The 26,804-nt window shown below is 48.7% G+C and overlaps 1 protein-coding gene and 1 non-coding gene across 3 annotated transcripts in view; both read left to right on the top strand.

Moving 5' to 3' along the window:
* Nucleotides 1–4,001: 4,001 nt before the first annotated feature.
* On the top strand, nt 4,002–4,108 carry LOC123275889 (U6 spliceosomal RNA). The gene has a single exon (XR_006512062.1). It is a non-coding gene; the product is annotated as a U6 spliceosomal RNA (small nuclear RNA).
* A 21,520-nt stretch (nt 4,109–25,628) lies between these two features.
* Nucleotides 25,629–26,804, top strand: part of NDRG1 (N-myc downstream regulated 1) — a 55,715-nt gene continuing 54,539 nt past the window's right edge. The window contains exon 1 of one of the 2 annotated variants that reach the window (XM_014831313.3): nt 25,629–25,822. The gene's annotated coding sequence lies outside the window, so the exon portion shown is untranslated. The remainder of the gene's footprint in view (nt 25,823–26,804) is intronic. The other variant, XM_044781175.2, reaches the window with a different exon arrangement.

Raw genomic sequence — 26,804 nt, 5'->3', positions numbered from 1 at the left:
GTTCTGTACCTCACCTGTGCCCCACAAGCAACCGCCAGGCAAGGTAACATTAAGTCTCTTATGTGCTTAAAAACACAGAAGCACAGAGAGGTTGGGTAGCTTATTACAGGACACCCAGCTAGCAGGACTCAAACCCAGGTCTTCTGACGCCAATTCCAGGCTATTGCCTCCTGCCCCAAGCACGTTCTAAGAGTGTTCGGTGTGTTAACTGGCAGCCAGGGAAGGACCATAGGTGTGGCTAAGAGCGTGGGTTTTGACAATACAGGACTTGACTTGAATCCTGACCCTGTGGCTTACTCCTTTTGTGAACTTGGTCCAGCCACTTTATCTCCATGAGCCTCAGCTCCCACCTGTAGCATGAGGTCGTCATGCACACTCATAGGGTGGTTGTGACAACAGGATAATACAAACGTCTATGCCAAACTTAGCACTGTGCCTGGCACATACTCAGTGCTGTATAAAAGTTAGCTATCTTCTAATAGCGTTTTATCCCTCGAATGATCGGAAGTTTCTCTCTGTCCTCTTTCTCCCACTGGAACACACAGGAGAAGTGATAACGTCAGTGATTCACTCCTGGGAGGGAACATCAGTTTTGCTCAATTCAAAGCTGTAACTACAGTTGTCTCCACTTAGCTGTGAGTTGACTTTCTGTGGTTTCAGCTACGTGTGGTCAGCTGTGGTCTGAAGATATTAAATGGAAAATTCTAGAAATAAACAATTCGTAAGTTTTAAAATGCGCACCGTTCTGAGTAGCTTGATGAAATCCCACGCCATCTGCTCCTTCTTGCCTGGGATGTGAATTATCCCTTTATCCTGAGTGTCCACACTGTACACACACTACCTGCTGGTCAGTCACTTGGTGACCCTCTCAGTTATCAGATCGGCTGTCGAGATATCACAGCGCTTGTGTTCAAGTAACTCTTATTGCACTTAATCACAGTCCCAAAGTGTGGGAGTAGTGGTGCTGGCCGTTCTGATACGCCAAAGAGAAGTCGTAAAGCTCTTCCTTTAAGGGAAAAGGTGAAAGTTCTCAACTTAAGAAGAAAAGAAAAAAAAGCTCGCTTGCTGAGGTTGCTCAGATCTGTGGTAAGAATGAATCTGCTACCTGTGAAACTGTGAAAAAGGAAAAAGAAATTCACACTAGTTTTGCTGTTGCACTCAAATATGGGAAAACCATAGTATATATAGGATTCGGTCCTGTTCGCATTTTGAGGCATCGCTGGGGTCTTGGAACATATCTCTTGTCGATAAGGGGGCGCTACCGTACACTCCTTTCTCTCCTTGCCACGGAGTAAGAATGTCCTGATTACAAGGTCACCTTGAGTCGACACACTCCGTGCACACAAGCAGTGTAACGAATTGGCCCAGTGAGCGAGCCCGAACAGCCAGGCTGCCTGTGCTCAAACCCAAAGTCCTCCACGGGTGGGCGAGCTGTGCCACCAACTTCCCTCTTCGTGCTGTGGTCAGCTGTCAGTGGGGATTGTGGTCTGATCCACCTCCTAGGGCTGCAGCGAGGATTAAGAAAGCTGACACACGTTTCACAGAACACTGTTTGTTATCCTCCCAAAGCAGGAGGCATCGTGTGCTTCCCCTTTCCTCAGAGATACCATCACAGCACAACACGTACACTGACCATGGCGCCAGTGGCAGAAGCAGCTAATGCTACCCCATCTCTACATGATCCCTTTCAGTTCGCTTGGGAACATAGATCTGTTTCTGGTCAATAGACGGTGAGCAAAAGGGACTTGTGTCAATTTTCAGTCATTTTATCTCCTCCCTCTTCTCCTGTGACAGTAGCAACCTTGCAGGCCACGTGCTCCTGAGGGCACAGGTGCAGGCTGGAGGGGACCCCCGCTCCACATCTGACTCTGATGTAAGCCACAAATCAATTATTATGTTAAGCCCCAGATACACAAGGGTTTTTTTTTTTTTTTTTTTGTCATTCCTTCATAGCCTGGCCACCCCTGACTGACATACTGAAATATATCTATCCTTATCCTGAAAAAAGAGATTTCTAGTGGTGAAATTCCAGACTTTGTGAGTGAGGCCATTCGGGATTGGGTTGGCTCAGTCGGGCTGCACTTATTGTGCAGTAAAAACCCAAATCTCAGTGGCTTTAAATGACAAACATTTGTTTCTTACTTTCCCTACATGACTGTCTTGGAGGGCGAGGGCGCACGTGCTGGGCTTTAGAGCCCAAGCTGGTGGGACCAGCACCATGAGGGGTGTGGCCGCCTGCTGTCACAGAGGGAAAGATGCCCTTAGAGCTTCAACTTGGAAGCGCCACCCATCACTTCTGCTCACCCCTCGTCACCCAAGCCTGGTCACCTGGCCACCCCCTGCCTCAGGAAGTCAGAGAAGCCTGATTCTCCCTGGAGCCCGGGAAGAGAAGGGGGACATCTGGCAGACAGTATTAACGAGGGCCTCTCAGTCGCCTGAAGAGGGCCCCATTCATTTTACCTGCCTCTCTCACTGGGACCTGAGCCTTTCACACAAGCATCTTTAGACCAGCTGCCTCAGTTTCCCTCCCTCTGTAAAGATGTCCGTGGCTGTTAGAGACCCCGAAGGCCTCTCTCCACCTACTTACCATCAGGGTGGAGGCTGTCCCCACACCTTTGCCTCCATCACAAGGCAGAACTTCTCAAGGTCACGGCCAGCACTTTATTCCTTTGTTTCTCCAATTTCCAGACTGAAGAGGGCTCCCAGCAAGCTAGTTTTGAGAGAATGAACTCCTCTTGTTGGGCGTTTGGGAAGAAGGGACTGCTCCCTGGTAGCCGGCACTGCGCGGACCTGGTTAGACTCGGAGAGACCTCCCAACCCATGGTGGAGGGAAAGACGTTGCAGCTGAGCGGCTGCGTGATGGATGCTGCTGCAATTTAAGGAAAGAGTGTGTGACTGAGGAGTCCGGGAGAAACCACTTTCTGATGATTCAATCTGATTTTAAGCTTTTCTGGTGTCCTGGCCCTTCCACTGGCTTACTGTGCATCTTGAGTCAGTTCTGTCCCCTCTCTGGACCTGGGTGTTGCCCCAAGCAGTAGGAGAGGGATTTATAATGTTAACTGGCTCTTTCACTTTCCGGGGTGCGGGAGCCCACATCCCGCATCCTTCTGCACAAAGAAGGCTGGGCCTTGCAGGTGCCTCAGAGATGCTCGAAGCCAGTCTCTTGTCTGCTCTCACAGCTTCTTCAAATGTGGTGTCTGCTCTCCCCAGAACTCCGAGCTTGAGGAGCTGGACGACGCATCTAGACCTGATCTAAGCCTGGCTTCTCCCAGCGGGGTCCTCTGCCGGGGCTGTGGCAGCTTTGGTGAATGCTGCGAGCAGGGCTGAGTCTCAGAGGACCGGAGCATCCCCTGTCCTGTCCCACTTCGCTGGCCCACCTCCCTCCCCTATGGGGGCAGTCATCTTTGAACGGAGGTCTGAGAACGCAAGAACTCGGGAAATGTTCTCATGAGTTCTTCTTGAAGGAGCTACTAGAAGACAGACCTCATTTCAGAAAGCCGAAATATCATGGGGACTTTGGCAAAAGATTGATTGTGAGCCTTGAACAAATTAACTAGAGAACGAAGACGGAAACAAAGGTGGTGCTAAGGTAACAGAGCAGAACGTAAATGCAACTAACAGAAATTGGGGTGGGAAGGATGACAATTTTGCGGATAACTTCATCTGTAATCGCAACAATAGAGTCTAAGAATGATTGTTTAAAGTTGGCAAATCAAAGAGCAGAGTACTAAGCATATTTAATAGTTCAAGGGTAAATGCTAGGGAAGATAATATTCTTAATGAAAATCTGATGGGGAAAAGGGAGAGGACTCATGTGAATTTTATTATTACTTATGGTGCTGAACTAAAGAAAATTATCTAAAGAAATAGGTGACCAAAGAATCATTATAAAGATGATTATTATAACAAAAATATTAACTTTCTTAATTTTCTAAGAATTACCCATACACATGTGCACTTATCAAAACAAACAGACCCTGTGTTAAAATTTTACCTATTAAGTGCTTGCTTCGGCAGCATATATACTAAAATTGGAACGATACAGAGAAGATGAGCATGGCCCCTGTGCAAGGATGACACGCAAATTCATGAAGGCTTCCACATTTTTTGGATACCAGGGGAAAGGTGGGGTGGGGGGTGGGCACAAAGGGTGAAGTGGTGCACCTACAACGCGAATGACAAACATTAATGTACAACTGAAATTTCACAGAATTGTAACCTATCATTAACTCAATAAAAAAAATAGGAAAGAAAAAATTTTACCTATTAAAACAGAAAACACGGGGCCAACCTGGTGGCATAGTGATTAAGTTCACAAGCTCCACTTCAGCGGCTCAGGGTTCGCAGGTTTGGATCCCGGGTGTGGACCTACACACTACTCATCAAGCCATGCTGTGGCAGGCATCCCACATACAAAAGAGAGGAAGATGAGCATGGATGTTAGCTCAGGGACAATCTGCCTCACCAAGAAAACCAAAACACCAAAGCAGAAAGCACTATAAAAAAGTCATACAACAAAATAAAACTAAATGCTGTTTGTTATATCAATCCATATAAATAGGTTTAACTTGCCTATTAAAGAAAAATGTTCTCAGATGTAATTAGTACAAAGGAAAATTGTAATGTATTACAAAGACACATCTAAAACAAAGTGATTCATACAAATTGAAAATACAAGGATGGGCAATGTTTGTCAAGCAAAAGCGAAGGAGGGAAAGTAAGCTCATGGTCCTAATATCGGAAAAAGTGGAATCTGGCAAAGTGTTAAAAGGAACAATGATGGAAACTTGTAAAGCTGAAGGGTATAATTAATGAAATAAAACAGTTATAAATACTGATGACTAAACATAATAGTAGCAACATTCATAAGGTGCAAATTATAGAAGCTAAAAGGAGCAAGAGGCAAAAATGCCTTGTTATTAGGAGAATTTAATTCTCTTTTAGTAACTCTCAGGACCGACAGATCCAAAAACTGAGACAGAGAAAAATGAAGAATATAACTTATAAGCCATATTTGAGACGTGTTTCAAATACAGAAGCCTGAAAACAGAGAAGACCTTCTTTTTCAGTGTCTTTGAAACATCTTCTAAAATTGACCACATTGGGCCACAAGTATAACTAACAAATTCCCAAATGGAAAAACAATAAAAACTCTTCTCTGACCGAAATGCAATAAAACTAGAAATTAATAACAAAGTAGGAAAACATAAAGGCCCTTCCACTTGGAAACTCTGAAAAGTCTTCCCTTCTAAACAACTCTTTGGTCAAAAAGGAATACAAGCCTGAACTGCAGAATGTCTCGAGAGCGATGATCATAAAAGCAGCACGTGGTTAGAGACGAATGGTGCTCAGAGGAAAACACACAGACTTAAGTAATTATATTAAAGTTAAAAGAAATAAATTAAGCATGCGATACAAAGTTCGGAAAAGGACATTAAAATACATGACGGGAGGAGAGTAATTTTAAGGATAAAAGCAGAAATCAAAATAAGTGAATCCAAAATGTATTTATTTGAAAAACAATAAAATAGATAAGCTACCATCTAACTTGCTTTCAAGAAACAAAAAGGAAAAAATGTTAAATAAATAGGAAATGATAAGTAGGAAAGAACCACAGAAAGAGAGAAAATTAAATGAAACATAAGAGATCACACTGCTCAACTTTCAAAATAAATTAGATGCATGACAGTCTATAGAATATTCTTAGCCAAAACAAAAAACCTTGAACCTGAGGTTGGTGTAGACTCTAGGTCTATCAACAATACAGAAAATACAGGGGAGATTAGAATACGCTAAATGACACCCAGAGTCGAATACAGTGAGATCCAGATGGTAGGAAGTCTATGAGGAAGGTGACCGAGTTTATTTAGCAAATAAATTTCAAGGAAAGATAAATGGAGGAGGAGGTGGGACTTAGAGGAAAACCTGTAAATTAAGAGACTTGAGATACATATCCAGCAATTGTAACGGTCTACGTCTTATTTGGACTCTGAATTGAACAAATAAACTGGTATATTTTAATATCGACCAAATATTTGGTCTGGGGTTCTAGTGGTTAAGATTCAGCGCTCTCACCAGCACGGCCCCAGTTCCCCTTCGGGGGACCACACCACTGTCTGTCAGTTGTCAGACTGTGGCGGCTGCGTGTTGCTGTGATGCTGAAAGCTGTGCCACTGGGATTTCAAATAGCAGCAGGGTCACCCATGGTGGACAGGTTTCAGCAGAGCTTCCAGACCAAGACAGACGAGGAAGAATGATCTGGCCACCCACTTCCAAAAAAAATTGGCAATGAAAACCCTATGAACAGCAGCAGAGCATGTCTGATACCGTGCTGGAAGGTGAGAGGATGGCACAAAAACACCGGGCAGGGGTCCACTCTGCTGTCCACAGGGTCCTAGGAGTCAGAATCGATCCCATGGCGCTAAAAACATAAGGATATTTGATCATATTAAATATTGTTGATTTATATTGATGTGATCCCTGTTATGATTAAAGAATTGCTATCCTTTAGTGATATATATTGAAATACCTACAGATAAAATGATATGAGGTCTAAGGTTTGCTTCAAAATAATCCAGACTCAGAGGGTGGGCGGAGGGAAGTGGGGTGAGAATATGGAGCAAATAGGAATTGACGGTTGTTGGGTCCTGGGTGCAAGGAGCTCAATACACTATTCTCTCCTCCCTTTACGTATATCTGAAATTTTCCATAATTAAAATAAAATTAAATAAATATTCTGAAACCCTGGTGAAATGAAAAATTTTTAGAAAATTTACTAAGATTGACCCCAGCAGATCATGAAAATCCAAATATTCTTATTGCCAGAGAATAAATACAGACAGCTGCCAAAAAGCTAGCCGCCCCCCCCCCCCAATAAGCCAGATAGAGAAAGACAAACGCAGTATGATTTCACACACACGTGGAAGTTAAACAAACACGTGGACAAAGAGAACAGATTAGTGGTTACCGGAGGGGAAGGGGTAGGGAGGAAGGTGAAAGGGGTAGAGGGGTACATATGTACGGTGATGGATAAAAACTAGACTATTGGGGGTGAGCACGATGCAGTCTATGCGGAAACTGATACATAATAAGGTACACCTGAAATTACACAATGTTGTAAACCAGTATGACCTTAATAAAATAATTAAGCAAAAAAAAAAAGACATCGGGAGGAGATTGGTGTTAGGAGGGCAGGAGAGCACACTGCTCTGGCCCATGCTGTCCTGCTACAGCGGCAGCATGGGTGGGGCAGCTAAGCACTCGGGGGACCCCCTGCAGGGCACCCCTGAGTGGATCCAGCGCGGGTAGCACGGGGCCTCCGGTGCGCAGAAGCAGGGCCCGCTCACGAGCTCCAGCCCCCGTGTTAACAGCTTCCTGATCTCAAGTCAATGCTCCTTCTCTTTTGCTCTGCACACTTCCGGTAATTCTGAAACAAATTCCTATAGCATTCAATTCCCCCCGACTGAAATACTTCACAGGATTTCTTTTTCCTGACTAACTGATCCTGATTCATAAACTAGATACGAAAGAAGAAAAACCCCACTGGCAATAGCAATAAAAAGATAAAATATCTAGGAACAAATCTTAAAAGAAATAAGCGAGACCTCTTATGGAGGAAACTATAAAACTCTACTGAAAGGCACAAAGATAGACTTGAACAAATGAAAAGATACAATGTGTTCTTGGTTAGAAGATTCAATAGCAAAAGGATGCCCGGAGTCTCCAGCTTGGTTTCTAAATTTAACATGATCTCCATAAAGGTACCAAGTATTTGTTTTAGTTTGATAAGTGGACCAGATGATTCTAAGGTTCACACTGAAAACAAACAAGGAAAAATCTGAAAAGTAAAAATAAGAACAGAGAGAGGTCCAGTCCTATCAGATATTAAAATGTGTGATGAAGCTCACTAAAAATTTAATTTAATTATTATTAATTAAGTTAGTGTGGCACCGACATACAAGTAATCAGTTCAATTGAACAGGAGAGAAAGTTGATAAATAGAACCAAATGCTTTCTGTAACTGAATATAAGAAAGATAAAGGTGGCATCTTAAATCTTCAGGGGAAGAACAAAGTATAAAGGATGGCTAGATAACCGGGCATCAGTCTGAATATACCTTGCTTTATACACTGCAATAAACTCAAAATGGATATAATACTTAAATGTAGAATTTTAAACCATTAAAATACCAGAAGAAAATATGGAGCAAGCAGGCCTGCTTAACTATGGTTCAAAATCTGATGTTCATAAAATAATTAATTGATAAATGCTACCACATAAAAAAATTTTAAATTTCTACACAGCAAAATAAAAACCCTTAGCAAAATCAAAAGACAAAAACAAACTAGGCAAAATATTTGCAGCCCATGTTATAGACTAAGGCTTTAATCTGCCTGTAAGTAAAGAGCTCTCAGAAATAAGCAAGGAAAAGACTAATAACCCAAACTAGCGAAAGGTATGAATAGAAAGTTCATAGTAAAACACAAAAATGGCTTTAAAAAATATTTTAAAAATGTATAGCTTGACACAACATAAGAGACAATTAAAATAATGCTGAGATACCATTTTTCACCTAGCAGATTGATAAAAAAAAAAGTTTTAAATATTAACAATACATTCCGTTGGTGAGGTTGGGTGGAAACTGGTTCCTTGCTGTCGAGAGAGGAAATTGGTGCAAACTTTATGGAGGGCAATTTGGCAATACTAGCAAAGTTATAAATGCATATACCCTTTGAACTAGCAATTCCACTTCTGGGAATTCATCCAACTAATAAACTTGCTCAGTTACTAAGTGACATATTATTGCAGCATTGTTTATAGTAAAAAGTTGGAAATGTACCTAATATCTATCAAGTGAAGACAAATCAAATCATCTAGTAACACATTTAATGGAATATATGCAATGTCAAAAAAGGACAAGGCCATTCTTTATGTGTCATAAGGAAAGCTTTGAAATAAGCAAGGAGCGGGGTGATGTATACAATGTAGGAACTTTCACATAATAGCAGTGGGGTGACAAGCTTATATGTTCACACATCTGTGTGTGTTTCTATAGGAAACTCAGGAAGATCATGCACAAAGGTAATGAGAGTGGTTATTGTGGGGGGTAGGGAACTCGATGGATGGAGGACAGGAGTGCGAAGAAGAAATTTTCATGTCTACCTTTTTATGTTGCTGAATTTTTAAGCTGTTAGAATGTATCGCCTATTCAAAGTTGCTTAGTTAATACTGAAACATTGCAAAACTAGCACAAAGGCAGGAGAAAGAAGTAGGGGTGCCAGTGAGAGGGAGAGAAGGCTCTGGTACTCCCGTGACGAGCCTGCATAAGACCCTCGCATGCTTGGCTCACAGGCGAGGAGCTGGTGGAGAGAACTCAGGTCTTAACACTGCCAGTTCTGCTGGAATAAGCAACTCCAGACCATCCCGGCAGCCCTGAGTCAGCATCTGGCCCTGCCTCTGCACGCAGAGAAACGGGTTTCTAAAGGTGAGTCTGTGAAGAACGTGCTCCTGGGGTAAGCCGACCTGTCTGAGACAACCAGGCATTTCCCAACCACTGGAAGAACCACCCAGCTGTCTGTGGAGAGAGCCCAGGCCGTGTCCCAGGGTCAAAACCAAATGGAGGCCCAGGAGGTTGCCTGGATAACTCAGCAAGGGCAGAGGAGAAAGAAACCTCCCGTGATTGTCTAGTCGGATGGTCCGCTCCCTTGCTTCATGAGAACACAGTGTGGCTGCATGGAAGATTCCAGCTCTGCCACTTAACAATTGAGTAGTAACTCCTGGCAAGACATTTAAGCTCTTGGAAACTCAGTTTCCTAATCTGTAGAATGGGTATGCCTGTGCCTAACATGCGATGTTTTTAGATTAGAAACAATGTGTGTAAAGTGCTTAGTCTTCTGTGCTCAGTTCTGGGTAACTTAACATGGGATTCCTATATCAACATATCTTTCTCTGCCAGTTCTCTCTGGAGGAGACCTTCACCAAGGGGTGTTCTTTGAGCTACTACCTAGCTGTTACCTAGCTTCACTAGGTTTAACCAGATGATGGGAAGGGACTAGCTCAGGGATAGCAAATACTCTGACTATGTGTGTATGGTCATACTTCTGCTCTGTGCCCAGGGCAGACATCACTAGCTGATATGAAGGGCAGACATCACCAGTTGATATAACACAGAGAATTCTCCTCCATGCAGTGTGCTCCCAGCAGCTATTCCCCATCCACTGCCATGCAGGAGCAGTAATATCCATTTATCCATTCTAGACAGGTCTCCAAAGCCCCATAACACTCTTACTATCTCTGATTTCTCAGATTCTATTAGAAGTTAAAATATAAAATAATTTTAATATTTAATTAAAAAAGACATTAAAATAGATTGCTGCTTCCAAGTTACTTTTAATTAACAATAAAACATTTCTCTTTGGTGTGATGTGGACCAGGGCAGGGGGCAGAGCTTTCCTGCAAGGTCCTGCTGCACCTGGAGGGGCTGTCCTCGGGCAGAAGCTCCGTCCTGTCTGGCTCACCTGTGGTCAGGTGATCACATAGGCAAATGCATTCCTTCTCCATTCGTGCTCTTGAAATAAATTCTGTGTATCGAGTTTACTTGGCACGAGTCCTCTAGAGGCCCAAGGTTGTGGCCCTGGGGGGAAGGGAGGAAACAGAGGATATTTATTAAGTACCTACTGTTTGCCAGGAAAGCGTATATGATCTCTTCTTCTCAGCAGATTTTTGAGGTTGCTATTACTATCCGCATGGTACAGGTAACAAAATTAAGGCTCACAGAGCTTAAATGGCTTCTTCCCTGAGGTCTCAGAGCTCGTAAGCTGATTGAATGAATTTCCTGCCTGTTTAAATAACAGATGTGAGGCAGGACAAACCCCTCCAAACTAAACCCGTCTGGGTTAGATGGCTATTTCTTCCTGCAGCCTGAAGGGTGGACAATATTTGGGGCACCGAGTGGTAAAAATGTTTAATTTGGAGGCACGTGGTTTTGCGGTTAGAGCTCATCTTCTTCTTATTCCTGCAGCAGTATGGTGGATCACTCAGCCCAGCTCCCCATAGGCCCATCTCCCTTTCCAGAGAATTCTCCAAGCCTGCAAAGGCCGGAAAGTCAACGAGTTCAGGTGCCTTCTCCTGCCTGGCAGCCCTCTGCCCTGTTTGATGACGGCTCAGCCAGTAGCCCTGGGCTGTCCCACAGTCAAGGCCAGGCTGACTCATGGTTGCCTGTACCAGAAAGGAAAGCATCGACATCATCACCATCATCTGACAAAAGCTGATCCCAGCCCCGTCCTCACACTAGGCCTGGATGCTCATGGCAGGATCTCACTGGAGCAGTCCACTGCCTGCACCTCTCAGTGAGCTGTGTGCTAAGTACTTTATTTGATGTAGCTCAGTTAATCCGTCCACCAACCTTATGGGATAGACATTATTACTAACCCATTTTACAGATGAGGAAACCGAGGCTCTAGAAGGTGAGGTAACATGTACAAGGTGATCCTTTAGCAAGTGCATCTAAATCTACAGCCTGAGCTCTTGACTAATTCTCCACGTGGCCTCTCTATTAAGTGGGATTCTTCCTTAGAGACTTGTATTAGTTTAAGATTATGTCCAATTATAAGTAATAGGAAAAAAGCCCAAATAACAGTAGTTTAAGCAATAGAGAAGTTTACATCTCTCTCCTGTCCAGAGGAGCTGTCCAGGGCTGGTATGGTGCCCCATGGTATCAATAACCCAGGTTCCTTCTGTCTTGTTATTCTGCGTTAGATTTCATTCATAAGATCTCTTCATGGTCCACCATGGCTGCTGGAGCTCCAGCCACTGCATTTTATTCTTGCCATCATTAAGGAGAAAGTAAATTAATTTGTGCATGCTCCCTCCCTTTAAGCATATTTCCTAGATTTCAACTATTTCTACTTAAAACTTAGTATTGCCCAAAACCTAGTCATATACACCAGAAACTGGGAAATATATTTATTTTGGCTGGTTTTGTGTTAAAATCTGGTGTTGTATTATGGAAGGTGAAGAGGAGAATGGATAGAACCCACTCTTTCTTGAGTGATTTGGGGCTAAAACAATGGCTTGGGCTGGGAATTAATTTATTCACTGTTCATTCACTCATTCATTCTTCAAACATTTCTGTACAAAAGGCTTACTTTGTGCTCAAAGGCTTACTTTAGTTTCCATCCAGGGGTTCGGGGCAACTAAGACAGATGTGGTCCTTGCCGCCATAGGCTCACAGCCCAGTTGGGTGTCCTAGCTCCAATTTGAATGGGCTCTGTGAATTCAATACATCACATCCCCTCTCTGAGCCGTGGTGTTTTTGTCCACAGGATTATTGGATCCCGTAACTGACATGGACCCCCTGGTTAGAATATTCTCGGACAAGATGTCTCTGAGATGTAGGGGAAGGGTTGGCTCCCAAAGAACCTGGCTTCCATTTTCTCCCCTTGGAGATAACAATCGCCAGCTTGCAGGATGGTTGCTTGACTTGGTTGAGCCCTGTGGCAGAGCGCCCAGCAAGGTGCCTGGGGGAAAGGAGAATCTTTCCTTTTGTTTACATGACTGCTGCTCTGCTACAGGCAAGGGAAATTCCCTGGCCGTGTCAGGAGGTCCTTTTGGAGCCTGAGAACTCCAGGGGATGTGGGGTACCCAGCGCTTGGAGAGCTGGGACACGGTGGCTTGGAGGATGCCAGCCAGTCTCAGCCCCTCCTGGTGTCTGTTCTGGGAATCCTCCAACCTCGGGTTAGGGGATCTCTGTGGCTCCATCATCCACTGCGGCAGTTCTCTGTGAGATGCAGCCCATGGCTCAAGTACATGGACTCTGGAGCCGCCAGCCTGGGTTCAAATCCTGGCTCTGCCACAGTGCCCCCTAAAAGTCGTATGTTGACGTCTTAACCCCCAGGACCTCAAAACATGACTGTATTTGGAGACAGGGTCCTTAAAGAGGTAATTAAGTTAAAATAACGTCATTAGGGCGGGCCCTACTCCAACACGACTGGTGTCCTTATACGAAGAGGAGACTAGGACATGGACGTGCACGAAGGGAAGACCACACAGACTCAGGGAGCGGATGGCCATCGACAAGCCCAGGAGAGAGGCCTCGGAAGAAACCAACCCTGTGGACGCCTTGTTCTTGGACTTTTAGGCTCCAGAACTGAGAAAGTATCTTTCTGTTGTTTCAGCTGCCCCGTGTGTGTTACTTTGTAATGGCGGCTCTAGCAAAGTAATACAAGCTGAGTGACACTTTTTCATTTAAACTCTCTGTGCCCATTTTTCTCATCTATAAAATTGAGGTTATAATAGTATCTCTTTCATAAGAATGTTCTGAGGTTTCAAATATGGAAAGCCCTTAGAATAGCGCCTGGCGCAGAATTAGCACTCACTAAGTGTAAGCTGTGATTACAATAATTATTACTGTCCACATGCCCCGCCAGACCTCAAGGGCAGAGGCTCCTCATCCATTCCCAGACCTCTAGCCTTCAGTGGAATCATAGAAGACTTTGCTCATGGTGGGGAATATTGTTGGACAAATGAGTGAATGAATGAATGAATGAATGCCGTTTCAAATGTTTCTTGGAAGGATGCAGGACTAAAGAGCCATAAAATTTTGTTTTCACTGGACACCTCTCCAATATCTAATGGGAAATACTTAAAGACAAAGCGAGTGCTCAGGTGTGAAAATGGGGGATTTCTTTATTCAGGGGGAGGACGGGCTGCGAGGCTCATAGTCATCACCGCTCAGCGGGAGAGTCCGCCAGACACACTTGGGCCGGGGCCAGAGGCTTACCTGCATCTTGTGAGGCTGATGCAGTGTGCGTGGGGAACGTGGCGAACGAGGAGGACGTGACTGAGCACGCGGGCCAGTGTGGTTAGGGCAGAGATCTCAGAGAAGCGGGTGAGACACGGGTCCCAGCTGGGCCGCCCGCGAGAACAGTGGGCACCCGCTTGGGCAGTGGGCACCCGCTTGGGCAGTGCGTCTGTGCTGGGCAGACAGAGGTGCCTGTGCACCCCCAATGTGCCACCCACATCGGGCTTCCTCCTCTTTCATCTATTGTCTCAACCCCGGCTTCCCTCCCCTTTCATTTTCTCATAACCGATCTCTCAGTTCTGCTACTTGTAACACCAAAGCCAGTTCTGGGAAACCCAGGAGGCAATGGGGAGATTTTAGATCACTACAGAGAGCCCTCTGGCTCTTAAAAGACTCATGATCCTGCCCAGAGTTGGGGGTTGTGGTCTGCAAAGTCTTCCTGGAAAGGTTGAGCTTTAAACCCAGCTAGTTGGAGAGCACAGTCAGCCACCCCAAGCCAGCCTGCCATCTGGCAACACATCTATCCAGCCCATCAACATAAATTAAGCATCTACTGTATGCCAGCCAGGCTCTGGGACACACTGGTGATCAGAGGACTTTTCTCAAAGAGATAGCACCCAAAGAGAAGAGACAGGCCCACAAACTGAGGCTTCAACGTGACGTTGCCATCCCAGGAAACCTTCTTCAGGAAAACCGTGGGGAAGCATGGCCATGGAGACTTCACCCCAGATGGCACCCCGGAGGGCCTCAGAAGGAGGGAGCCAGAGATGAGCCTGGAAAAACACAGTGGCCACAAAATCCCTATGCGGGCGAGGTAGAAACAGATTTTAATGTCCCCCCCGTGCTTTTTCCAAGCCTCTTCCTCCATGCCAACTCTCAGAAATCATTAAAGCTGTCTCTGAAAATGGATGTAGGTCTTCACGTGTTGTCAGGCGGGGTGGAGAAAGTTTGTTTCCCAAATGCCTCCAGGGGAATTGTCCTGTGCTAATTAGTCTAGACCAGCCCTGCCCAAGGGAACTTTCCGGGATGATGGAAATAGGTGCTGGTGAGTACAGTAGCCACTGGCCACGTGGAGCTAGTGAGCGCTTGAAATGTCGCTAATTTTTCACTTCATTTCATTGGAATTAATTTAAAAATAGCCACGTGTGGCTACCGGCTAGTGTATTAGATAGCGTGGGTCTAGCACTGAGGGAGCCGCCCGTCAGCCCTGCATCCACTCTGTCTCCTGACACTTTGGACCTCAAGGCATCCTCTGTCTGGGAGGGGTTCACACACCGGTGCTCCCCTCGTGCAGGGATGTGGGGGCCCCATGGCAGGTGTGCTGTGTCGAGCGCTCAGGCCACAAACATCCATTTCTTTACTTTCTTTAAATCAAGTGAAACCTGACTTGCAGCTCCCATTTTGCCTGCTTTGTGGGAAGTTCAGCCTCCGTCCTGAGTGGGGCACCTGGCTCCCCCACACTCATGTCATGGGAAATTTCCAGGGCTGTGTTACAGAACAGCCAGGCATTGGGTAACCCAGGCTGCCTTCTGGGCAGAGGGGCTGCCTGGGCACCAGGACCCTCTGAGAGGGCCAGTCGAGGACACTGTGGCCCCTCCCCTTTCTCAAGGCATAGGGTCAAGGGTCCTTGCTGCTAACAGCACCCTGGACCCTGCCCTACCCCAGGCGGAGGGATGGTCCCTTTTCACCTGCAAGCTTCTCTCCTTCACTCTGGTGTCCTCGGCACCAATCCTTCTTGCTTCAGGCTTCAGCAAAACGAAAGCCAGTGAGACTTGTGTCTTACTTTGGGCTCAGTAACCCTAACACTGCTGGGTCAAGAGGGCTCCCAGTGGCCAGGTTTCTCCCCTAAAGCCCTGGTGAAAAAACTAAAAGACCCACATGCTTAATATTGCAGTAAGTTCTACTTCCTCCTAGAACTGTCACTCCCCGCGCAGAGAAAAAGGTGAGACTCTCGGAAAAGACATTCACAGCAAAGGAACAGCATGGGCAAAGGGACAGAGGTTGGTAAGCCCGCGGCAACCAGCTTCCAGTGTGGCAGCCCCCCGAGTAACTAACCCTAAAGGTGGTAGCTATGTGACTATCTCTGTCAGTCCTCACAGCGACTTAGATGCTGCCATGCCCATTTCAAAGACAAGGAAACTGAGGCCCCAAGAGGTTAGACAACTCGGCTAAGGTCTCCTAGGGTTTAAACCCATCTCGTTGACTGGAAGCTTTGGTTCCCACAGCCAGCCTGGGAACAGATGATGTAAATAGGAGCAAGGAGTGGGGGGGGGGGACCGCAATTTGCCTTGGGAATGGGGTGTCCCAGAAGTGAGAAGCCAGACCCTCAGCCAGAAATGAGTCAAGGGAGACAGCCTAGAGTTTGAATCATCCAGGTGACTCCAGAAACCAAACGAACGAGCTAGCCTGCCGTCCCAAACGGCCTGTCCCTGAACATGCACACCTTCCCCAGCTTCTATTAATAATCAGCCACAGGAAGCCTCCCACAGTTACTCACTTAATGATTAAACCCATTATCACTGCTTCAGAGAATGCAGCCCACGGCCACCCCCGCCCCCCGCTGGGGTGGGGGCAGGGAGGAGGTGACATCATCAGATGCGCGCTTTTTCTCTTTCAGAAGAGGCAGTGTGGGCTAGGATTGCGGTAAGACTGGATTCAGAGTCACAAGACCTGCCCAGGGCCAGGTGCGCTCTCTGGCTGCCAGGTTCCTCCAGCTGCAGAGAGAGTGGGAGCGTGTGGGCTCCACGCATCCCCCCGCCAACAGCCCGGAAAAGAACCTGTGAGCAGCCCCCTGGATTCAGAAGGCCCTTGGTGGTTTAGGAGACAGAATGTGGGCTTGGGGGCCATCCAGACCTGTCGGTGAGGGACAAGCCTGGGAGCTGGACCGCCCGGGTTTGAATCCCAACTCTGCCACATGCTAGCTGGGCCATCTTGGGCAAACGACTTAATATTTTTTCTGCCTTGCTGTTTTCATTTATAAAGTAGGGGTGGTAAAAATAGTACCCTACATCCTCAAGATGTGGTGAAGATTATGGTTACTAGGGGCCGATGGTTTACAGTGGTCCCCAGCACCTGCGTGCTACAGGGGTATCAGTCATTCTCATTAGCCATGAACGCCGGGTCCATGGCTTGACTTGTCTGAGGCTCGGTTTCCCCATCTGCACAATGCAGATCTAGTAACTCCTTCCTTTGCAGTTGGACTGCTAATCGCATAAGCTGATGTGTGTAAAGACCCTGGCGTGAACAGACATTTGAAATATAGGCAGGCAGACACTTGCAAGCCCTTTCTCCTCATTCTTTCCTTCTACGAGCCCTCAGGTTAGACATTCTGTGTTTCCATCAGGGAGGAACTGGTGGGTGGAACTCAGAAACGAAGAGATGTGGAAGGCGCTGATGGCAGGAGACAGGGACAAGGAGGGGTGCCAAAGGAGGGAAGGGTGTCATCCCATTCTTGGGAGCTTGGCTAAAGTGGGCCTGAGTCATGGGAAAGGTCCTCTGGCAAGAAGCAGTTGCCACATCATCCTGGATGTGTGTGTGTGACAAACAGCAATGGCACCACCAGGGGAGAAGAGTGAGATTCTCCAAGAAATTTCCTGGACCGAGGTATAGTATTTCCCAGACACCATTTCACATTGGTAGTCATTCCATATGCTGAACAGAGCTGCTGATGGTGCCGATTCTCCAGAGACAGCAGGTTCTTGGCAACCAGCCAGACTGGTGGGTCTTCCCAGCTCTGGGCACATCACCTCACCTCATTGAGCCTCAGTTTCTCCATGTGTCAAACAGGGATTACATTACTTACTTTGCAGGGTTGTCATAAAAACGAGAAATGAGATACATAAAGCGTCTAGTACAGTACCTGGCTTATAACAGGCGCTCAGTGAGGAATCATTTAGAAAAAATCGAGTTCATAATTCTTTTCCGCTGTCTTTATTCTCTCATTTGCTCAGCGCTTGTTAGCTGAGGAGCATGAGGCTCAGAGTGGGGGTGGCAGCCCCATTTCCAGAGCCCCTTGTTAGTAGAGCCAAGGACTTCGCCTAAAGTAACCACCACAAGCCGGGCTTCAACTCAGGGAGCTGAAAAATGGCTCCAGAAGCAGGATGAGGGAGAAGAGGTGTGAGAGGGGATTTTTATTTCTTATAGATGAGCACAGAGATGGGAAAGCTCTTGACATGACACATTTTAATAACAGGACCTCTCACTGCTAATCCTCGGAGGTCGAGTATAGATACATAAAAGAAAGGATAGCAGGGGCCAGCCCGGTGGCACAGTGGTTAAGTTCGAACGTTCCGCTTCTCAGCAGCCTGGGGTTCGCCGGTTCGGATCCCGGGTGCAGACATGGTACTGCTTGGCAAGCCATGCTGTGGTAGGCATCCCACATATAAAGTAGAGGAAGATGGTCATGGATGTTAGCTCAGGGCCAGTCTTCCTCAGCAAAAAGAGGAGGATTGGCAGCAGTTAGCTCAGGGCTAATCTTCCTCAAAAAAAAAAAAAAAAGATAGCATTTGGCGTCTCCAGCAAACAGGAACAGGCAAATGTGTGGCGACAACAATGAGGTACCAGCCTCACCTCTGATGGTCAAACATTCACAGAGGCGGTACTGGCCCCCATGCAATTGGTGGGACCCAACCCTCAGACTGCCTGTTGGAAGGCAGTTTGCAAGGATGTATCAAAAGCCTTAAAAATAGGGATAGACGGTTCCTGATTTATGATGGCTTGACTCACGATTTTTGGAAACCATACTTTGTATTTTGAATTTTGATCTTTTCCCTGGGCTGGCGATATGCTGTACAGATCTTCTCTCGTGATGCTGGGCAGTGGCAGCCCCCGCCACTCCCAGTCAGCACCGTGACCATGATGGGGAACAGCCGATACACTTACCACTGCTCTGTATCCACACAACTATTCTGTTCTTCACTTTCAGTACAGTATCCAATAAAGTACCTGAGCTATTCAACACTAACTATAAAATAGGCTTTGTGTTAGATGATTTCACCCAACTGCAGGCTAACGTAGTGTTCTGAGGATGTTTAAGGTGGGCTAGGCCGTGGTCTTCTTGTTCCTTGAAAATATCACTAACTTCTCCTGCTCCAGCCCACCTTCCGCTGTACGTACACGCGTCTGTCCTCTGGTTCCCCGCAGCTTGCAGGGTGAAGTGCTTGCACTGTCTTCCTCAGATTCAGATGGAGGGGTTGCAGAGCCCCTTTCTCTTGAATTTGAGCCTGGTGGTGGTCAAAGGCACATTGCTAGAATGCCTGGGTGGGGTGAAAGTTCCAGGCTCTGTCCAGAAAGAGGGAGCCACAGGCCCCTGCAGGATCAGCACTGCGGCTGAGTGGCGGTTTAGGAGGCTCCTGGCAAGGGGGAAACCTAAGAGTCATTTAGGTTTAGCTTCAGAAAGCATTCAAGTGGAAATAGGAAAAAAAAAAAAAAAGGCAGTAGACTTGCCTTCTTAATTGTAATCAGCTTGGGCAGGAGACTTGATTGACCACAGTGGAATTCCCCACCAGGTCCAGCAAACAGAGGGCTGACTAAGATTTCACTGAACACAAGGAATGCAAAGTCATGTGATGGTCCCTCTGCAGTCTGGTTGGGAAGTCAATGTCATGGTGGCTACAAAATCCTCATGCATTTCTGGAGCCAGGTTGCAGGTGATGGCGCCGGGGAACTGCCAGCCAGGAGCCAGGGGGAGGTCCGCTCAGGCTCCGGTCTAACTTCTCTGTCAGCTAAGACAATCCAGTTGTCCATCTGCTCAGACCATCAGCGAGCATCTCCATGGATAAAATAAATGCAGGCTTGGAGGCAAAAGGAGGAGATTAAAGTTTAGGAAATGCCAAAGAACAAGCCTATCTCCTAAACCTGGATGAGTGGTGATAGTTTTAAGCTGATTGTACATAAATTCAAATCTTCCTCCTTCCTTCCTTCCCCCCTCCCTCCTTTCTTCCATTCAATTAGCAAACATTACGCCAGTCTTGCCAGCCCTGTGCAAGGTGGTGTGTTCCCAAGATGGAGGTGCCGCTGCCCCTGTTTGCAGAGGCACAGACAAAGGCACAGAGCTGTGAAGGGGCCCAGCATGACTGGGCGGGGCAGGCAGGCAGGTTTGGCTGGAAGGAGTGGTTGGTGGTGGTAGTGGAGACAGAAGGTCAAGCCAGGAAGGTGGGTGTGAGTGAAGGGCCAGTGATTTCATAATAAGTGGCTGCCAAGCAAACATGCAGGCTCCTCAAAGCTCCCACGACTTTTCAGAGAAAATGAGGGCAATTTCCCAGGGCTCTGCCCTCCCCAGAGATGAAGAGTTCACTAATTAACTGACCTAAAATTACCTGACAAACCTTCTGATTTAATCTAGAAAGGACCTGCCTGAGAACAAAGCCAACATGGAGTAAAACCAATCTGGGAGATCCTGAAAGTTAGACAGATAGAGATCTGGTGGCATCAGGCCCTGGATCCAGCCATGCCTGAAGCGAACTCTCCTCTGGACTTCATTGCTACATGAGCCTGTAAGTATGCCCCACCTTTTATTGCTTAAGCCATTTGAAATTATATTTATGCCACACATACACTAAAGAGTTCTAACTAATACAAAGAAGGGAAAACATGCAATGCTCCAGGGATCCGAAGGCGGTGAGGTCATGCCATCCTTACCTAAACTAATAGCTGCCTGCTTCAAATATCCCTTTTCTCAGGAGGGCTTTTCCCGACCTTCCAGAGTAGGTGAGATCTCGGGTCTTCTAAGACCATGTATTCTTACTTTGCAACACTTGCAACCATTGCAATTATATAGGCAAGTCCATTCTTGATTCATCCCTTTGTTCCCAGCACCTCACACAGTGCCTGGTGGATTGTAAATGCTCAACAAATATGCATTGAATTTTTAAAAAAATGAATCTAGTTGGAGAAGAACAGGGGAGGTTTACTGGAAGAGTGGACGTGTCGTGGCCTTGGAGGATGGTGACCCATTAGGATGGGCTGTAGCGACAAAGCTCCTCAGAATCCCAGTGGCACACGGCAACAGAGTTACTTCTCCCCCGTGTCACATGTCCATTCTGGGTCAGCTGAGGCCTCCGCTCTGTGTCTCCTCCCTCCAGGCCCCAGGGGATGGAGCCTCCAGCCTCTGGAGTGTTGCTAGTAGCCGTGGCAGGATGTAAGGACAGCAAGGTGAGTCACAGGTTGGCTATTAAAGTTCCATCCAGAAGTGACACAGGTCACTTCCACTCCCCATTCATGGACAATGCAAGGTACGCTGAGATGCCTAACTTCAGGGGGCGGGGGCGGGGGCGGGAAGTAGGAGCACTGGAATGGGTGCCGAAGACCCCAGTGTGTTCCCCAGATGAGTGAAATCTCCATAAGTGAAGGGGGTGGGGGAGAGCTTTCTAGAAGGAGAAAACGGCCTGGTCCAAGGTTCAGAGGTGAAGACGCAAGGGGTACATTCAAGGGAAAGCGGTGAGTAACCCAGGGCCTGGAGGAGGGAGGGAAAAGTCTGGACACGTGGAGGGGCATCTCCATTGCCACCCTGGGAGGGAGTGGTGAACTTCGCAGACAACGGGAGCCATAGCAGGTCTAATTAGGCAGGCCCTATGATTTAGCTTGTTCAAGAAGACAGCCAAGCCTGAGGCGAAGGGCACTGGAGAGGGCAGGTGACAAAGGTGGGGCAGCTGTTGGGCAGCCGGGCAAGAGCTGCTGCAGGATCATCCATGAGCAATATCATCAGGGTGGCCCCGAGCAGGCCAATAAGTGGGTCTCTCTGCAGATATGCCACACATACTTGCTAAATATACATTAACCACGTACTGGGTTGAATCCTGTTGTTCTCAAATTCATTTCCACCCCGAACCTTGCAACATGACCTTATTTGGAAATAGAGTCTTTGCAGATGTAATTAGTCAGGTTAAGATGAGGTCATGCTGTACTCGGGTGGTGGCCCTTACTCCAATACGACTGGTATCCTTGTAAGAAGAGAAGAGACTCAGGGACAGACACACAAGAGAAGAAGGCCCTGTGATGACAGAGGCAGAGGTGGGAGTGACGCAGCTGTGAGCCAAGGAGCATCAAGGATTGCCAGCCGACACCAGGAGCTGGGAGAGGCGAGGAAGGACCCTCCCGGGAGCCTTCAGAGGGAACGCGGCTCTGCTCAGACCTTGATCTTGGACTTCTGGCCTCTGGAGCTATGAGACAACACATTTGTGTTGGTTTAAGTCCCCCAGTTTGTGCAAATTTGTTATGGCAGCCCTCACAAACAGTTACAGAGCAGGGGCAAAGGGAAACTGATTTTCTGGGGGCCAAAAGTTGTATAACTCTTCATTTATGTTCCAAGTAAAGGATTCATTACACACCCTGAACATAGGCTAATATCAACCTCAGTCGGAATTGTCTTCCTCTTGCAGCTTTTTCCCATTGCTCCCATCTGGATATTATAGGTCGGGCATGCTCTCAGAGGACCGGGAGAATTTACATGGCTCATGGGTGGAGGTCCTTCCACCGGGGTCCTGAAGCAAGTAGGAAGATCCTCTCTCTGCCAAAGAACTCCCAGGAGGCTGCAGAAAGTAAGGAGATGCAGAGAGAAAAGCTGGCATTCGATCACTTATTCAACCGACAGCTGCTGGATTTCTGTATGAATCAGGTACAATGCAAGATGCTAGGAGAGATGGGACGAGATGATGATGATGATGCTGGCGATGATGGCGGCTAACATTTGATCAAAAGCGTTCTATGTGCAGACACTGTTCTAGGCGCTTTACACGTATGAACTCCTATATTGCTCACGACCACCCTAGACCTAGAACCTAGAAGTCAAGTCGGTTATTATGTGTAGATTAGAGATGAAGAGGCTGAGGGAGGAAATTACAGAGCTTGCCCAGGGATAGAGAGCTGATGAGTGGCAGAGATGATGATGCAAATGATTCGCAAGGAGATGAAAGTGGTTGGCTTTTGAGGAGGGGCAAGTGGGTGGGCGGGGATGAAGGCTATTGTTTTTCCTGACAAGCTTTGTGGAATTATTCGGCCAGGTCCATGAGGAACTTGATAAGTTACAGTCTAACAAGTAAAATGAAAGGGGGACGAGGAAGTGGAGACTATGGGTATAGACACGTGTTTAGAGAAGGTTGGGGAGGAAGGGGTGAGGGAAGCGGCTACAGGAACTGGAGGGGGACTTGAGATAACACAGGATTGTTTAGGATGGGCCGCCAATTGCAGTGAACGTGTACTTGTTGATTAGAATGACCCAGAAGAGAGGGGAGAGATGGGAGCCCAGTGCTGGAGCTGGGAGAGGCTGGCCTTTCAGAGACACTCTCTCATCTCAACAGGAGGAAAAAGAACATGAGACTGCAGCACTGGGCTCATAAATTGTGGTCAAAAGGTCTGATGGCTCCTCCCACCCATTTCCTCCACATGCATGTGGATGGAGGAGATGGATGCACAGAGAGGGAAGTCACTGCTCAAGGTAACACAGCTCGTGTGTTGAAATCAGGTGTTCTTCCTCTGAACTCCAGCTTTCTCTTGGGTCTCTCGCAACCCTGAGTACCCAGGAATTCCAAGAAAGAGGGCTAGGAAGAGATGATTCCTAGGGTTCTTTAGTTGGAATATTTTATGATAAAATTTAAGGTGTTGCCAAATGGAAATTTCCAGGGGATATTAGTCCAGAAAATGCAACCTTATCCTGTGATGGATTTGCAGCACATGTGCACTTACTAAGCAATCTAATTCTATTGCTGACCAGCGAGAAAGAGAAGTCATTGAAACGGTTGAATGCAACTGCACCCACATTTGGCTCCAAGCGCTTCTGCTGCCTCAGCTGGCCTGGGTGGGGGCTGTGGAGCTACGGGCAGCTCTCAGTTCCCCGGGGCCTGCTCCAGAAGATGAGCATCTTCTACCCGTGTGTGCATCCAGAGATGCACCAAAGTCAGTCTTTCCTACCGCGTGGCCACCTCAGCTACAAGAAAACGCTTCATCTGGCGCTCAGTGGAAGAAACAACAATCCATTACAACACGGAAGGAAAACCTGGCGAGAGGGAGTGTGGGATCCACAGGGCACCTGCCTCTGAACCTTTCCAGGCTGATAGGGACTGCGAGATCTCCTTTCCCTCTGGTTTTAGAACACTACTGCCCATCAAATTCTCTACTGTTTCAATTCTTCTTTTCTCCTCTCTGTGCCTCTGGCACCTTCCTTCCTCTGTCCTCTAGCTTGTTGCATTTGTTACTGAAGGAGTAGGGCAGCCTCCTCCATACTTTTGAACTTGACTCTCTGTATCTCTGGCAGGTAGCAAAGCATAGGCGCTCAATAGATGTTTGTTGAAAGCCACAAAAGGGGAAGTAAGGGAAGAGAGAAGCATATGCGTGGGTAAAAGAAAGCTGTCACCCAGACTTAGATTTGCGGGGGTCTTCAGACATCCGGTGGCTCCGAAGGAGGCAAACTTGGCACTCATGACCGTGTCTAGCATGGTGCCTGGACACAGTAGCTGCTCCATCCGGTTACCCAATGAGTGAGCTCAGCGGGAACCATCTTGTGTAGATGGAGAGACTGAGATTTAGCTCCCAGGCTAGGCTCCCAGGGGAAGGACTTTGCCTTCTCAATCCTTTTCCCAGTGGCTGAGCACAGGACGGGGTTCATAGCAGCAGCTCAATAAATATTTGTGGAACGCCAGAAGAAGTAAATGTCAGGGCCTACGGAGGCCAATGGGATGCACAGAGCTGTGCCAGGTCGCCTGCCTGGAGCAAAGCACAGGCTGGTGGAGGGAAGAGGTTTATAATTGGTCAGAAGAGGCGGGGGAGGGGCGCATGAACCTGTAAAGACAAGGCTGGGCAGGGGACCCGGGGATACCGACAGGGTCTTTAAAAATCATGTTCCTCCAGGGCAGCGGTTCTCATCCAGGCTGCGCATTGGAACCACCTGGGGAGCGTTTAAAACACCCAAGGCCTGGTCTGCAGGCCCTGAGGTTCTGATTACGCTGGCCAGGCGTGGAGCCCCAGCACGCACCTTTTGAAAAAAATTTCTGTCAGGGATTCTAACATGTAGTGAGGACTGAGAACACCAAGGCAGTCACTAAACAAAAGCAAGACAGCACAGAAGACAGCCGAGTTCGGAAACGGTGCTCGGTGTCAGTTCTGGGAACCAGGAGAGGAAGGGGTGAGAATGCTCCCAGCCAGGCTTGGGGGGGAGGTGTGAGGGGAGAAGGACCCGCGGCGGGAAAAGGCGGGCAGGTTTAGAACTGGGGAGGTGAAGGGGAAGGGGGCGCGCCAAGACGTTAGGATGTGAGCAAGATGGACGGACGAGACGAAATGGGAGCGAGGCTTTCAGCGGAGAGCTGATGCAACAAGAGGCACGGAGGGAGAATGCAGGGAGCTGGTCGTGGGGAAGCGACGGAGGTAGCTGCGGGAGGGCCGCTAAATGGGGCTTGGGAGCTAAGACAGGAGACCTGGAGGAAGTGGGGGAGTCGCCCCTAAGGGATGTCAGGGCGTGGCGCGATGGGACTCGGAAGAAGAAACTCAGGGACGGATATGGGGGCCACTCGGTCACACAGAGACACGAGGAAGTCCACATGCACACACGTGAGCGCGCACACGCACCGGCACACAAACGCATCCCCCGTGCGCACACGCACGCTGCACACGCGGAGGCCCCGGCCTTCCCGGCGAGGGAGGGGACACAGAGCAGAACAGCAGCCCGGGCCCGGAGGCCCCTCCCCGCCGCGCCCCTACAAAGGCTTGCGCAACAGGCGGCGGCTCCTGCAGGCTCCCGCCGCGCGCAGCCCCAGCTGGGCAGGGCGCGCCGGCGGGAGCGGGAGAAGCGCCGGGGGGGAGGGGTGTGTCCGGGCTGCGAGCTGGGCCCGGGAGGGTCGGGGCGGGGCGAGGCGCGGGGGCGGGGCCGCGGCGCCTATAAAGTCGCGGTCCTCGCGGGCATAAACAAACCTCGCCCCGCTGCCCGCTCTGCCGCGGAGCGCACGCCCATCCTCGCAGCTAGCCTCCGTGCCCGCGGGGCGCCTCGTCGCCAGCCTAGCTCCGGCTCCCTTTGCCTTTCTCCTTCTATCTTAGGTAAGCCCGACGCTTTCGTCCTGCCGGACAGAGAGGAGTCGCCCGTGGGTGCTGCCGCAGCTCCTGGATCGCCCTTTGTGGCCCCGCGGAGCTGCAAGTGCGTGGCGGCCCCGTGGCGCGAGCGCAAGGAGAGGCTTTGCGGCGCGGGCACCGCTGGAGAGGGGGGTTTCGATTAGGGAAGAAGAGGAAAAAAAGACAGGTTCCCGCTCACCTTTCCCCTAGGTGGGGAGGTGGGGTTCTGGGGGTAGGGGAGGGGTGGAGAGCCGGCCAGGGAACACCTTAATCGCGCTGCCCCAACGCCCTCCTGGAGTCACAGCTGGCGCCGCGGGCCAGGGATCGCGCAGCAAGTGAGGGAGGGAGGAGGGACTAGGAGTGTGTGTGTGTGTTGTGTGGGGCGAGAGTGCGGGGTGGGGGTGTATCCTTGGAGTGGGGTGTCTGGGGAAGGAGGATTGCGCGCGTGTGTAGAAGGGAGGTGAGTCGGGGTGAGCGGCGCTGGAGGTGAGGCTGGAGAGCGGGGCGTGGGTGTGTCTGATTCCCAGACTGGGCCTGGAATGGGTATGCATCTGAGGGGCGGGGGCCGGTTCAGTCTCGAAGCCAAGGTGGGGTTTGGGGGGGGGGGTGTGTGTTGAGGGAGGGTCCGAGGTGTGTCACAGCGCGTGCCACCCGCGCGGGAGCGAGGATCCGCTAGCGTCGCTGGACAGGGGGCGCCCCCCTAGGTGGCCCGTGGTTGGCGCTGTGGCGGCGTGGAAGAGGTGTCCTGGGCCAGAGGGGTTGTGTGGGCATCTGGCGGTGGCCCCGCGCGGGCTGGGCTGTGCGTGGCGTCATTTTCCCCTCCGCCCACCCTCCCACGCTTTCCTTCTCTCCTCTGCGTCCCGACCCGCCCCTCCTGACCTCCTGGGGGAAGAACAGCTGGAATTGCTCGGACTTCCCTGGGACACCCGCCTGGTCTCTGATTCAGCTGCGGGCAGGGCGTGTGTGGAAT

Source organism: Equus asinus, chromosome 12 (genome assembly GCF_041296235.1).
Source record: "Equus asinus isolate D_3611 breed Donkey chromosome 12, EquAss-T2T_v2, whole genome shotgun sequence".
Classification (NCBI taxonomy): Eukaryota; Metazoa; Chordata; class Mammalia; order Perissodactyla; family Equidae; genus Equus; species Equus asinus.
Note: the sequence above shows the minus strand (reverse complement) of the source record. Positions and strands in the feature narration are given on the sequence as shown.